The sequence below is a fragment of the Rhagoletis pomonella genome, unplaced genomic scaffold (assembly GCF_013731165.1).
Source record: "Rhagoletis pomonella isolate Grant_MI unplaced genomic scaffold, Rhpom_1.0 Rhpom_scaffold_00002, whole genome shotgun sequence".
NCBI lineage: Eukaryota > Metazoa > Arthropoda > Insecta > Diptera > Tephritidae > Rhagoletis > Rhagoletis pomonella.
Genome location: NW_023458556.1, coordinates 82,238,519 through 82,250,801, shown reverse-complemented (window position 1 = coordinate 82,250,801; position 12,283 = coordinate 82,238,519). Strand labels below are relative to the sequence as shown.

General features: G+C 35.9%; 1 pseudogene; it reads right to left on the bottom strand.

Annotated features, from left to right (window-relative positions):
• LOC118734122 overlaps nt 1–10,345 on the bottom strand; it is a 61,574-nt pseudogene extending 51,229 nt beyond the window's left edge.
• Between the last annotated feature and the right edge of the window lie 1,938 nt (nt 10,346–12,283).

Sequence of the window (12,283 nt, the reverse complement as noted above, 5' to 3'; positions counted from 1 at the left end):
GCTGCAAGCCATTTTAAAAATCGTTATCAGCTGTATGAAATGGGGCAAACAAACTGCAATAAAAAATTGATATTTTCTTCAACGGGTCATGGCAAAAGGGCCGTAGATGGTGTAGGTGGTCTTGTAAAACACTATGCAACGGCTCATAATCTAAAGAGTTCTGAAACCGAATGCAAAGGAATACAAAGGAATCCAGAAGTGCCACATGTGGAAAGCAGATGTGAACCAACAAGGAAGAAAATCATTAATAGCTAGGACAGCAAATCATTCATGGAAAGAGATTAAAAATGAAGCAGATTGTAAGAAGAATAAGAAAGACAAAATTTCCAAAGAGAAATAAGATAATATCCAAACTAGTTGTTACTGTGATACAATAAAAAAAAATTAAAAACTTTTGTTTTTATTTAGGATTCAAGAAAATGAAAATAATTAGTTTTCTCCTAAGAAACGAAAAAATACCAAACGAAATTTTTATGGTAGGTAGTACATATGGACAGCCATAAACCCTCTAAGTTTGAAGAAAAAAAAGGTGGCCTTTTTGAGAAAAAATAGTTTTTTGGTTTTTCATAAAATTGTATTATTATTACCGTTTATTAACATTTTTCACTTTTATTTATCAATGTTAAAAATGTACAAAAAATAGGCAAAACTTACCATAGAAACAACTAAGGGCCAATTTCACAATGCGTAGTTAACTCAGAATCGGGAGTTAACTACAGATTTTTGTACTGAAAATCTCTAGTTAACTGTCGATTCGGAGTTAACTACGCACTGTGAAATTGGCCCTAAGTAGCTTAAAAATTACGGAAACTATAAGGTTTTAAAAAAAATTGCCAAAAAATTTGCCAAAATCTTAAAAAAATCGTAAAAATGCAACAGTAATGCTATGAAAATTAAAAAAAAATACGTGTTCATTTATTTTTCAAGCAGAATAACATATTTTAATCTGAAGTTAATTCTCGATATACCATCGGACTGCCTGCATGATTTGAAATGGATTCAGTCATGTACATAGATCGTTTTAGTTGCAGCGCAAAGCGAAAAGATGCGCGCGTTGACTGGTTTAATATTTATTTGGTTTAGTCCAAGTTCAAGGTTTCATGCAGAAACATAAAATTTAATTACAATGCCGTTATTTTTAAAACTAACACCCAAATTCATAACAAGTAAAGCTATTTAAAACTATTTTATTTTTTTATGAATAAGACCATAAATATATAAATCCACAGCAATTTGCACGAGTAAAAAAGCAGTACAAAATCGTTTTCTTGACGTTCGTTGTGGCATTCTTTTGGGTCTTGCACTTTGCTGGCAAAGTTATAAATGTCACGCAAAGCCGCAAAGTTTTATCTGGCATCAGCTTAAGAACATCATCCGTTTCACAACTATTTTCAGTACCTTTCTAGATACCCATTTCGTATGCACACTTCCTTGTGAGAACTCTTTTCTTTTTCGGATATTTTGCCTGCTGGGGAAGCATCTAAACATTTTATTCCAGGGTTCGGATTTGCCTCATTTTAGCCCCTCGCTCGCTCGTTAGTTTGCACTGAGCTAGCGCAACACACGAGCAACACGCGAGGCTGTTTGCAAATGAGCACTCGTTAAGTACGAGCGCACGCGCTGAGCAGCCAGCGAGCGAGTAAGCAAACGAGGGCAGCGCAAGAGTAGAGCGCCAAGCAAACGAGGGCCTCATTAGCTCTGTCCTCGCGAGTGGGTCGTTGCGAGCGAGGCACTCATTTGCAGCAGTAGACGAGCGAGGCGAGTAAACGAGCGAGGCAAATGAGGCAAGCAGATTAGACAGGCAAACGCGTTGTTTGGTCGGCAAAAATGTATGGGATAAAAATTGCAGCAACTAAGAATTTCGAGTAAAGGATTGTATGCACGCATGCAGATATGTATATACATACATATGTATATACACATATGTTTGTATATATTCTCATGCACAGAAGAATAGATTCGTGCTATTTGGACCAGTTTTATCTACTAGGTAGGCACATATGTGCATACATATCTATGTAGGTATAATGTTTTTAATGTTCAATAATTTCTTATAAAATTTCAACTTATACACTTAGGTCTCTATTTATGCGGTTCTTTTTTATGCGGATTTGAATTTATGCGTTTTTCAAACACTTTTCGCTGTAGCGATTTTGCTTTTTTGAGAGCTTTTATTACTTTTTTTCAATATGCAAGGGGCAATGCTTCTGATAAATAATTTGTTGTTGTATTCTTACATACAAGTAATTACTAAGTAATTTGACTAAGTAACTATGTTACATATGTATAAATGAGAACATAATATTTATAAAAATCATTATTTTGTCTTTCATTTCATAAATGAGTAGGACATCAGCATTTTCAAATGAATATTCCTGGTTTAGCCCCATACATATATATGTATGTAGGATAATACAAACTACTATTTGATAATTAAGGCTGGTCCACATAGAACTTTCGCGTTGACTTTGTAGTTGGCGTTGGTTTGACAGAACGCACGTTAAAAGTATGCGTTCTAGAATGAAGCTTGGCAGAGACTACTTTGGCCACTAAATTAACATATTAACGAGAAATAAATTAATATTTCATATCAATAATAGCATGAAAAATATATTTCTTGCCTTCATTTGATTAAAAGGAAAAAAACATTTCATTTAATTTTATTTATTTGCAACAGCTGGCGACCGACGCAGCGATCTTTCTGCTTTGTGTTGGCCTTAGCGTTGCAAAATTTTGGATATGTGGACGGCTGCTTTGAAATTCGACGCCAACGCAACGCCAAAGTTGTATGCGAACCGGTCTCTATTCTTTGTTTACGCAAATTTTCCCATGTCTACATATCCATATATACATGCATACATATGTACACATGTCCTTGAACAACAGGCCACAAATAAATTTTTTCACCAAGGACTATATGTCATTCAGGTATACAGCATAACTGCTACAAGTAGAAAACTATTTTGGGGGTGTTAGCAAGTGCTTACTTGTTTTTTGTTTCTGCGGCACAAACGATTATAATATCTTCGTTACTTACTTTTCTCTGTAAAGACAAAATACATGCATATGTACATACATATATAAATGCATATATACATAAATACGTACATACAAACATATATAAATATGCATGTTATGTGTGTACACATGTATGAATATAACTCTAAAAAATAATTCATTCCATAATCTATGCTTATGTATGTAATCAATTTTATTTGCTGTTTTAAATGCTGCCCTAATATAATACTTCACATATATATATGCATATGTACATACAATTATTAACATACTTTCGTACATAATCTATTGACATACATTCCCACATTTTTATGCACAAAAATGCATGTGTTGTATAGTACACTCGGAGCGCTCGCTCGTCGCTCACTCGTCTTTCCTAGCAGAGTGAGTATGCAGACAGCTACTCGCCTCGCACTGCGAGCGAGGCAACACCCAACAGACTCGCTCATTTAATAGGAGCGCGAGCAAACAAGCAGCGCTCGCTCGTTTGGCGAGCGAGCCAAACTTCTCGTGCCTCGCCTCATTGCTGCTACGAGTACGAGCTGCGAGCGCCTCGTTGTCTGCGAGGCATTGAGTAGGAGTTTGCTCATTCGCTCGCTCGAACTCCGAGTTTTTGCCCACCCTGTTTTATTCATGTTAACTACTTAGGCGGATGGATTACACTTTTGAAAAACTACTTCGAAATATATATGTTTGTGTATTGTTATACAAATGTAGGAGCTGAACCCAAAGGTAGCCAAGCTCAGATATTAACAATTGAAGCAAAAAGGATCAACGCTGTGTACTAACATCCATGATACAAAAAAGAAGGTAGTTTCAATAAACAACTTTTTGATTAAAAAGCAATTGCTCAATTGTAAAAATTCGAAGCGGCGTGACCCAATTAAAGTTTTTTGGTAGAGGGGATTTTATATCATACATTTGGGATTATATATAAAACAGTTGAATTAACATTTATCTTTTAAAAATAATTCATATCTTATCTTAAAAACAGGGACGGAAAATAATCATTATTTTTTTAATTTTAACCGAAAAAATCAACAAGTTGTAATCGTCGTAAAACAATATTAACTATACTCACGTATTTGTGTTCATACGTCCTACTGCAATTTACAATGATTTTTTTATTTTTCGAGTTTAACCAATAAAAATTAAAAATAATTATTAATATTTGATTTTAATTTTTCGCTCAAAAGTAATTATTATTACTTGATTTCTATTTTTTCGATCAAAGATAATAATTATTATTGAGTTTATTTATTCACTTAAGAATAATGATCATCAAAAACTCAAAAGCTATACTAGCGTGATTTCTGTCGTATCCTTTTCAGAGGTAGTGACACCCCAATAAAAGAAATAAGTCCCAAAATTTTCAGGTCAAAATTGCAGTAAAATGCGTCTGTATGGCCTTTTCAATTTTATAAATAATCATAATATTTAGGTGGAAAAATAAAACTCAGTAATAATTATTAACTGTTGTAATTTTTATATGATAAGCTCGAAAATACATAAAACAAACGATCTTGTCAAATAAAAATTACAACAGTTTACAATTTAAAAGCCGATAAACCAAAAAAAAATATTATTATCTCCAAAAATAAAAATCATAAAACAATCATTAGTTGTGATCGAAAAAATAAAAGTAAGGTAATAATCATTATTTGTGATCGAAAAAATAAAACTCAATAATTATTATTAACTGTTGTAATTTTTATTTGATAAGCTCGAAAATACATAAAACAAACGATCTCATCAAATAAAAATTACAACAGTTTACAATTTAAAAGCCGATAAACAAAAAAAAATTATTATTATCTCTGAGCGAAAAAATAAAAATCATAAAACAATCATTATTTGTGATCGAAAAAATAAAAGTAAAGTAAAAATCATTATTTTTGGTTGGAAAAATAAAAATCAATAATAACTATTATTTATGAGCTATAATATGAAGTTGCAGAAAAAATCGCCATTTGGATTTACTCGAGCGCGTCAGATTTTCATAGAGAAGGTTCATCTCGATGCCCTGGTCGTGCTGTTTCATAATCTGACGATTATCCGGACGGGTTTTCTCAATCTGACGGTTTAAAAAATAATTTCGTTTCTGAGATGCACAGTCAGCCAAACATATATTACTGTAAACACTTATTATTTTATCCGTGCAACTATCATACAGCAAGCCCGGTGCGACTTGCTCGTCAATTTCTTCTACATTTTTCCCCAAGATGCAAAAATACAAGGTGATGCACGGTGCAGCGAACAGAGGTGGCGCCGTCAGTGGTACCGCTACTTTGGTTTTGCCGATTTTGACAGTTGTGGTAACTTGTAAACAAACCTTTGTTTACAAATCAGCGAAAGAGAAATTTAATTATATGTGAAAAATCAGTTTAAATTGTGTTAATTTGCAATTTGTGAGTGATTTTTGAGTTGAAGACTGCGTAAAAACTAATAAAATGAAGTGCTGTGTGTTAAATTGCGACAGCCGTCAAGATGCAAGATGCGTAGATGCAAGTGTAGCGTTGGGACGAATCGCTGCATTTTGTGTACATAGGGCACGGCAAGCCGTTCCCGAAATGTTTCTTTATTATTACATTAACAGCATTTCCTCACAATGATTTTGCTTCTGCTCCAAGCAGCCTCCATTAGCAAGTTAACTAATCAATCCCGCGGAGATGCTGCCGCAGTCTTAATTGCAAAGCAATGGAGTGCACTAAAACGTTTGCTGAAGCAGCCTCAATTGCAAAGCAATGGAGTGCACTAAAATGTTACCTATTCTCTAATAGATTAGGTGAAAAATGCAATATTTTCGCGTTTAGCTAAATTAAAACACGTTTTTCGCTGTAAAGTGAACTGTTTTGGAAGTTTTAACTCGTTCTCTTTTCGCTCTATTCTTTGTTTACTTGTGGTACACAAATGTCAACGCCCAGGACGGCGCAATCTTGTATTCTATCATTCTTGCTTATGTACATATGCAGCGGAGCAACACACGAGCCTTTAGCTAGAGTTTGTTTTGCGTCATTTGCGAGCATTTGGTCCGCTGGGTAGTATACAGTCGTATGATTGTGACAAATAATATGAACGGAAAACAGCAAACAAATTAAAAAAATAAGAAAATTCGTAGAAAAATACATATGTACATATGTATATGGTAGCAGTTTTAAAAAGCAGCAAGTGCACACGACAATCTTTGTTGACGGTTTTCGTTACTCCGGCTTGTGGAATCGTCGTATACTAGTGGTGCGTGCAAATTCTTTATATTTTCCATACACAACGCAAGCGGTTTGATCACGCTTCAACATGGCGGTCAGAAAATCAAAAAAATTTGATTTTTATTCAAATTACCTTCAGCGGCTCGTCAAACCCCATACACAACACAAATGGCTTGCAGCAAATAGATATTTCGCTTGGGTTGTAAGGCCGCTTGTGTGGTGTATTTCGCTTCTAAGCGTAGTTCCCCAGTACGTTTTGTCAACGAAAAATTGAATCAGAAAAATAGGCGAAAACGTACCCTTTTCAAAACCGTTTTCGGTACTTTTGTAGACCTAATCGATTTTAGAGGCAGTCGAGAACGAACTTATAAAAAGTATGAAAACTTGTGAATTTTTTAATTTGCAAATTGACGAAAGTACCGACGTAGTGGGACTTAATGTTCTTCTCGTGCTAGTGAGGTACTCATTCGCAATACAAATCGAAGGTGAACTTTTGATGAGCGAAGTACTTGAGACTTACACCACTAGCGACGAAATTTTTAAAGCTATCTACAAATTTGTACAGAAAAATGGTTTGAAAAGGAGCAAGTGTGCGGATATTTGCAGTGGTTGGAAAAACGAAAGGAGCGATGAAGCAATATGCAGAAAACTCCACGAGAAGTCACTGTATGATCCCTCCGTATTCCTTGGCGACTAGGAAGATGCCGCCACTAGATTTAAAACCCGTATTGGATGACGCTGCGAAGATAACAGAGGCCTGCGAAATTAAAATACATCTTTGGTTTTTTTCTAGCACGTCGAGATTTTTTTTATTGGTAACATGTATATGTATTTTAGAATTTCTAGCAATTTGCATGAATAAAGAAAGTAAATCAGAAAAACGTATGTAACTTCGAAGTTAACTCTAAGAAAATTGATAACAGCCGGCTTCACCAGCAGTTTAAATGGAAAATGACTTTATTTTCTGTCAATTTCCATATAAAATTCACAAAATTAAAATCATTTTTCACTTAAATTGCTTTCATGAAATTGGCTGTAAAAGTTATTTCCTTAGCGTTAACGCGCATTACCAGCGTTAACTTGGAAGGTTTAGAAAAAACCATTGTCGAATATTTTCCCAACATTGACTCTAAGGATGTCTACAGCTGGATAACAAACCCGTTTTCATGTGACCCGAAAAGTAAACCTACTGAGATGAAAAATTAAGATTTTGAAAACCTTCTGAACATCAGTGAAGACAGCACTTTGAATATTAAATACTACGAAGGGAGCCAAGAGAGTTATGGATGCAAGTGTGTGCAGAAAACACTGCTGTTGGCAAGATTGCATTAAAAATACTAGTGACTTTTACTTTTACATTTCTATGTTCAATTCTCATAAAAAATTTAAGATTATCGTTAATCTCTTCATGATCCAATGATCGGATTTAACCTAAATTAGAATGGGGCCACCTGTGAGGTAACACCTTTCCTTTTAAAAATAAGAATTATAGTAATCGGTTAACGTGGTCCAGTTTCAGTCCTCACATTAAAGCTAAAGGAGTATAAAGTTTGCATTGTGTTTTCTTGTTTTCGTAGACATTTGAAGAGTAGGGGTGCCGCGAATTTTTTTTAGTACAAGGGTGCCGCGGCGAAAAAAGTTTGGGAACCCCTGGGCTAAAAAAACTGCGTACTCAACTTTTTTCTGAACAGTGTAAATAAAAAGTGCAATATTTGACTGAAATTTTGCGGAATTTTCTTTAATTTTGCACAAGGTTTGGAACTCTGATTTTTGGTGTTTTTGTTGTAGAACTAACCATATTTACATAAAACTATGGCATAAAAAATTAGCGAAAAATAAAATATTTAAAAAATAGTTGCCGGTAATGAAAAAAAATTCGCTGTACCTAAACTTTATTGAGCGACTGTATGTAATTTTAAAATGCTTGAAAACGTCAGAGAAAAAATTATGGCCAACAAATTGAGAAAATGATTTTACCTTGTAATTTCTGTATCATGATTCCAACCATGATACAAAAATAGAAGGTAGTTTCATTTATTGACATTCGTTGTTGTTGCCGAAAACTTGACTTTGAACAAGTTTATGACTTTTAACTAAAATCATACTACCAGATTCATTAGCAGCAAAATTTTGGTTTCTTGAAAATTGAAGTTGGTGAAGTTGGATAAAAACATTAAAAGAAAAGTCTTGCGCGTTTCCACACTACAAGAATTCGGTACACCTGTGCAAAGGTTCGAAAATAAAGTGAATTGCTTTTCCCAGGATAAAGTACATACTACGATCTAATACAGTTTGATGCTGAAAAAAAAATTTATATACATACGTACATAGATACATATAAGCACAAAACTATGTATTTGTGACAGGCATTATCCACATAAGATGAAAAGCAGTTCGGGTACGGTTCGGTTATTTCTACAATGATTTTGGGTTAAGCTTTAATTTAAAACTAAAATTTCGGTTTGAAATATGCACTTTTTCGTAAATTTGGAGGTGGATATTGCGCAAAAATAATGTGGATGGCGTAACCGGAGTTGGACTGATGATGTTATTATTTTCTGGCACGGCCGAAGACGACCAACGTGGAAAGGACAATTGCGCAAATATACTGCTGATGGCCCAACACGAGTTTAATTTTTCTTTGTGAAAATGCCAATTTTACCCCATTTTGAAATGCGCCCCCGAAGGGCGACGGTTGACTTTTCTTCAAGTTTATACTGCGCTCTTTCTAATAACTGGAGTATTAAGTGCACCCCTCCTCCCCCTTCGCTCCCTCCACAAAATCATTGTACAAATAACCGAACAATTCCCACGCGCAACATTAAATCCTCTGATGTATTGTTTGATTCCTATCAATGTGGCAAGGTAGCTCATAATTTTGTAGAATTTATGAAACTTCAAAACTTATTTTATGTGAAAAATTCTGAAATGAAACTACCTTCTTTTTGTATCATGATTCCAACTATAACAATGGTTAACTTTGATTATTAAAAATTACAACTTTGCTACCATTTGGCACAGGAAATTAGGATATCATACCAAAAGTATCAAATGATGTTGGTAATATTGATACGTCACCGGCAAGAAAGCTTTCAAAGAAGCATTGTATCATACGCGGATATCCAATAATCATCTTCTCCGGTTGCACCGACGCGACTTTACCAAAAAATTTTAAAATACCTGGAATGAGTAAGTGATCTAATGGATTTTGATCTGGATTTTCTACACATCTGCTAATAATTTCAAAAACTCGTCTTTCTTCAAGATAAAGCAATCCATGATTTTGTTCCGCAAGTGGTACCAGTATTTCAAGAATATTAACTTGAAAAAGCACATCATCGTTATCGAGCTCTGACAGAGCACGGTCCAGTAAAAACTCAGATTGCTGAAGCATATACGGAGATTGTTTTGCAAGATTTACAGCAAGCTCATAAGCACGGCATTTAATGGTTTCACTACTAGATAGCATATCTAGTAAACTGCCTTTGACGGATTCTTCAGCAATACGTGATTTAAGAACAATTGATAATATTCCAATTGCAGGCACCCCGACTTCAGGTCTTTCATGACGTAGACCCTTTAAAACATGATATACCAGTTCGGCGGGTATATCGGAGTTGGGATTTTCTCTTCGTTCTCTTTGTAGCTTTTTCAATATTGTGTTAAACACCAATGCTTGAATCCGAGGCTGCGGATGTGTTAAGGCCCGTCGCAAAAGAGACGGCAGGTTACTCTGATTTATGGATAGGTGAGACATGCAGCTTGACAATATATCTGTAACGAGTTGATAGGATTCATGGCCATCTTCTAAGCAGTCATACATTTCCGGAGCGCTAAGTAAGCGGTTAATGACGAGAACATCCAACTGTTCGTTCCTAGATCCATCAATTTCACTCAAACGAACACGTATTTCCGACAGAGTTGATAGACGACTCTCCTGGATCCTTAGGTTTTCTATTTGTTCACAAAACCAACTCTCACTCATTTTTACCCCTTTAAGATATTATTGCAGAGCTCTAGTTTTTTGAAAAATTATTAATAATAATTTGTTGTATTCTGTTTCAAATATGTGAGTTGGAGAAATGACAATTCATTTCATGTGACATTTCTTTTTCGTATTGCCAGAAAGTTGCGCATAACTGCCATCCCTAAATTAGCGCGTCAAGCGCCAAGCAATGACTAAAGGTACGACCGCACTAGGCGACGCGACACGACACTACACAGCGCGGCAAAATATTCTTGGCATGGATTCTTATGGAGCATACCGCACTACGGAGCGGAGCTTCGCGACGCGACGCTGCGCGGCAAAGTTGACCAACTAGGCAAAAATGTCGCGTCGCATGGTGTTGCGCTGTTCTGGAGCCGCATAGTGCGGTATACCCAGCGGAGCGACATAACATTTCGTACTATATTTTTAACTTGAAGAAATTGATCTCGAATTGTGAAGAAAATTTTATGTAAAGAAACATAACATTTGAGAAGAATTCGTCAAGGAAAATAAAAATGAAAGGCATTAACATTACAGCAGCGTCACTGGCATCCATCTTGTTTGAAGGTTTTGACGCAAATAAATAAAAAAAAATTTGCTGCGAAGTGTCGCGCCGTTTCAGTGCGGTATACCAAAAAGTGTCGCGCCGTGTCGCGTAGTTAAAGGTACGACCGCACTAGGCTACGCGACACGACACTATACAGCGCGGCAAAATATTCTTTGCATGGATTCTTATAGAGCATACCGCTACGCTGCAACGGAGCTACGCGACGCTGCGCGGCAAAGTTGACCAACTAGGCAAAAATGTTGTTGTTGTAACAGCATACAAATTCCCCGAAGAGATTTTGGGGAGTGTTGCTGGAGTGACAGTCCTTGGCCAGATATAAATCTGGGTCGCTCCGGTTACTTAGACCCGACTGTCGTGGGAACGGCTAGGCAAAAATGTCGCGTCGCGTGGTGTCGCGCAGTTCCGGTGCCGGATAGTGCGGTATACCCAGCGGAGCGGCATAACATTTCGTCCTATATTTGTAACTTGAAATTGATTTCGAATTGTGAGTGAATATTCACATGCATTTCATTCAAGAAGAAAATTGTATTTAAAGAAATATAACAGAGGACAATTCGCCAAGGAAAATAAAAATAAAAGGCATTAACATTGGCATAAATGTAGAACACCTACAATTCTCAAATTAAAAAAAATCATATTGGGATCGATGGAGATCATTGAGGTGAACGTAACGATATATATATATTTTTTTTTTGGAAAACAACAACTACAACAATTATTAAAGGTCAAATTTCAAATTAAGCATTTTTTAAAGTTATTATTTCTCGAAAACCTCTTCACGGATTAGATATCATTTGATAGAGAATTTAATTATCTTTAATTTGATATACATATATAAAAAAAAGGTGTTCAGCGCCTGTTCTTCGCAACACAAAAAGAGAATTCTACTTTGTGAGGGTTATAATCTAAATGCGGCCGAAGGCCGCCTACACAGAAAGGTGTTCTCTGCAAAAGGTTTTCAGCCCCTGTAGCGAAAGTGTGCAACAGGGGCGTGCCTTCTCTTTTGCCCTAGTGCCTTTTTAGATTGGATGAAAAGAGAAGGCACGCTCCTGTTGCGCACTTTCGCTACAATTATAACGAGTTGTCCCTTCTTGTTATCTACGTTCTTTGGCAGAGCAAAAGCTCTTTCTGCGCTTCGCTGATCTATAACAAAGAACGTGAATCTCTTAGAAGAGACAACACGTTGTAATTGTAGCGAGTGTGAACCATCGTATATACTTACAAGTATGGAATCCTATGCCCCTTTTTGTCTATTCTCTTTCTAACAACGGACGTGCCTGCCAAACAGCGGACGTGCCTGCCAAACTGAAAAGCATGATGGCGGCAGTGTTTGACAGGCACGTTCGACGATGCGAACGGCAATGGAAGGTAAGAAATGGAAGATGGATGACATGAGAATGAAATAATTATGAAATAGCAGAATGTCGAAGCAAAAACGAATTTGAGAAATGTGACAATGCGAATGACGTTAAATGAAAGAAATGTAAAATAGCGAAATGTCGA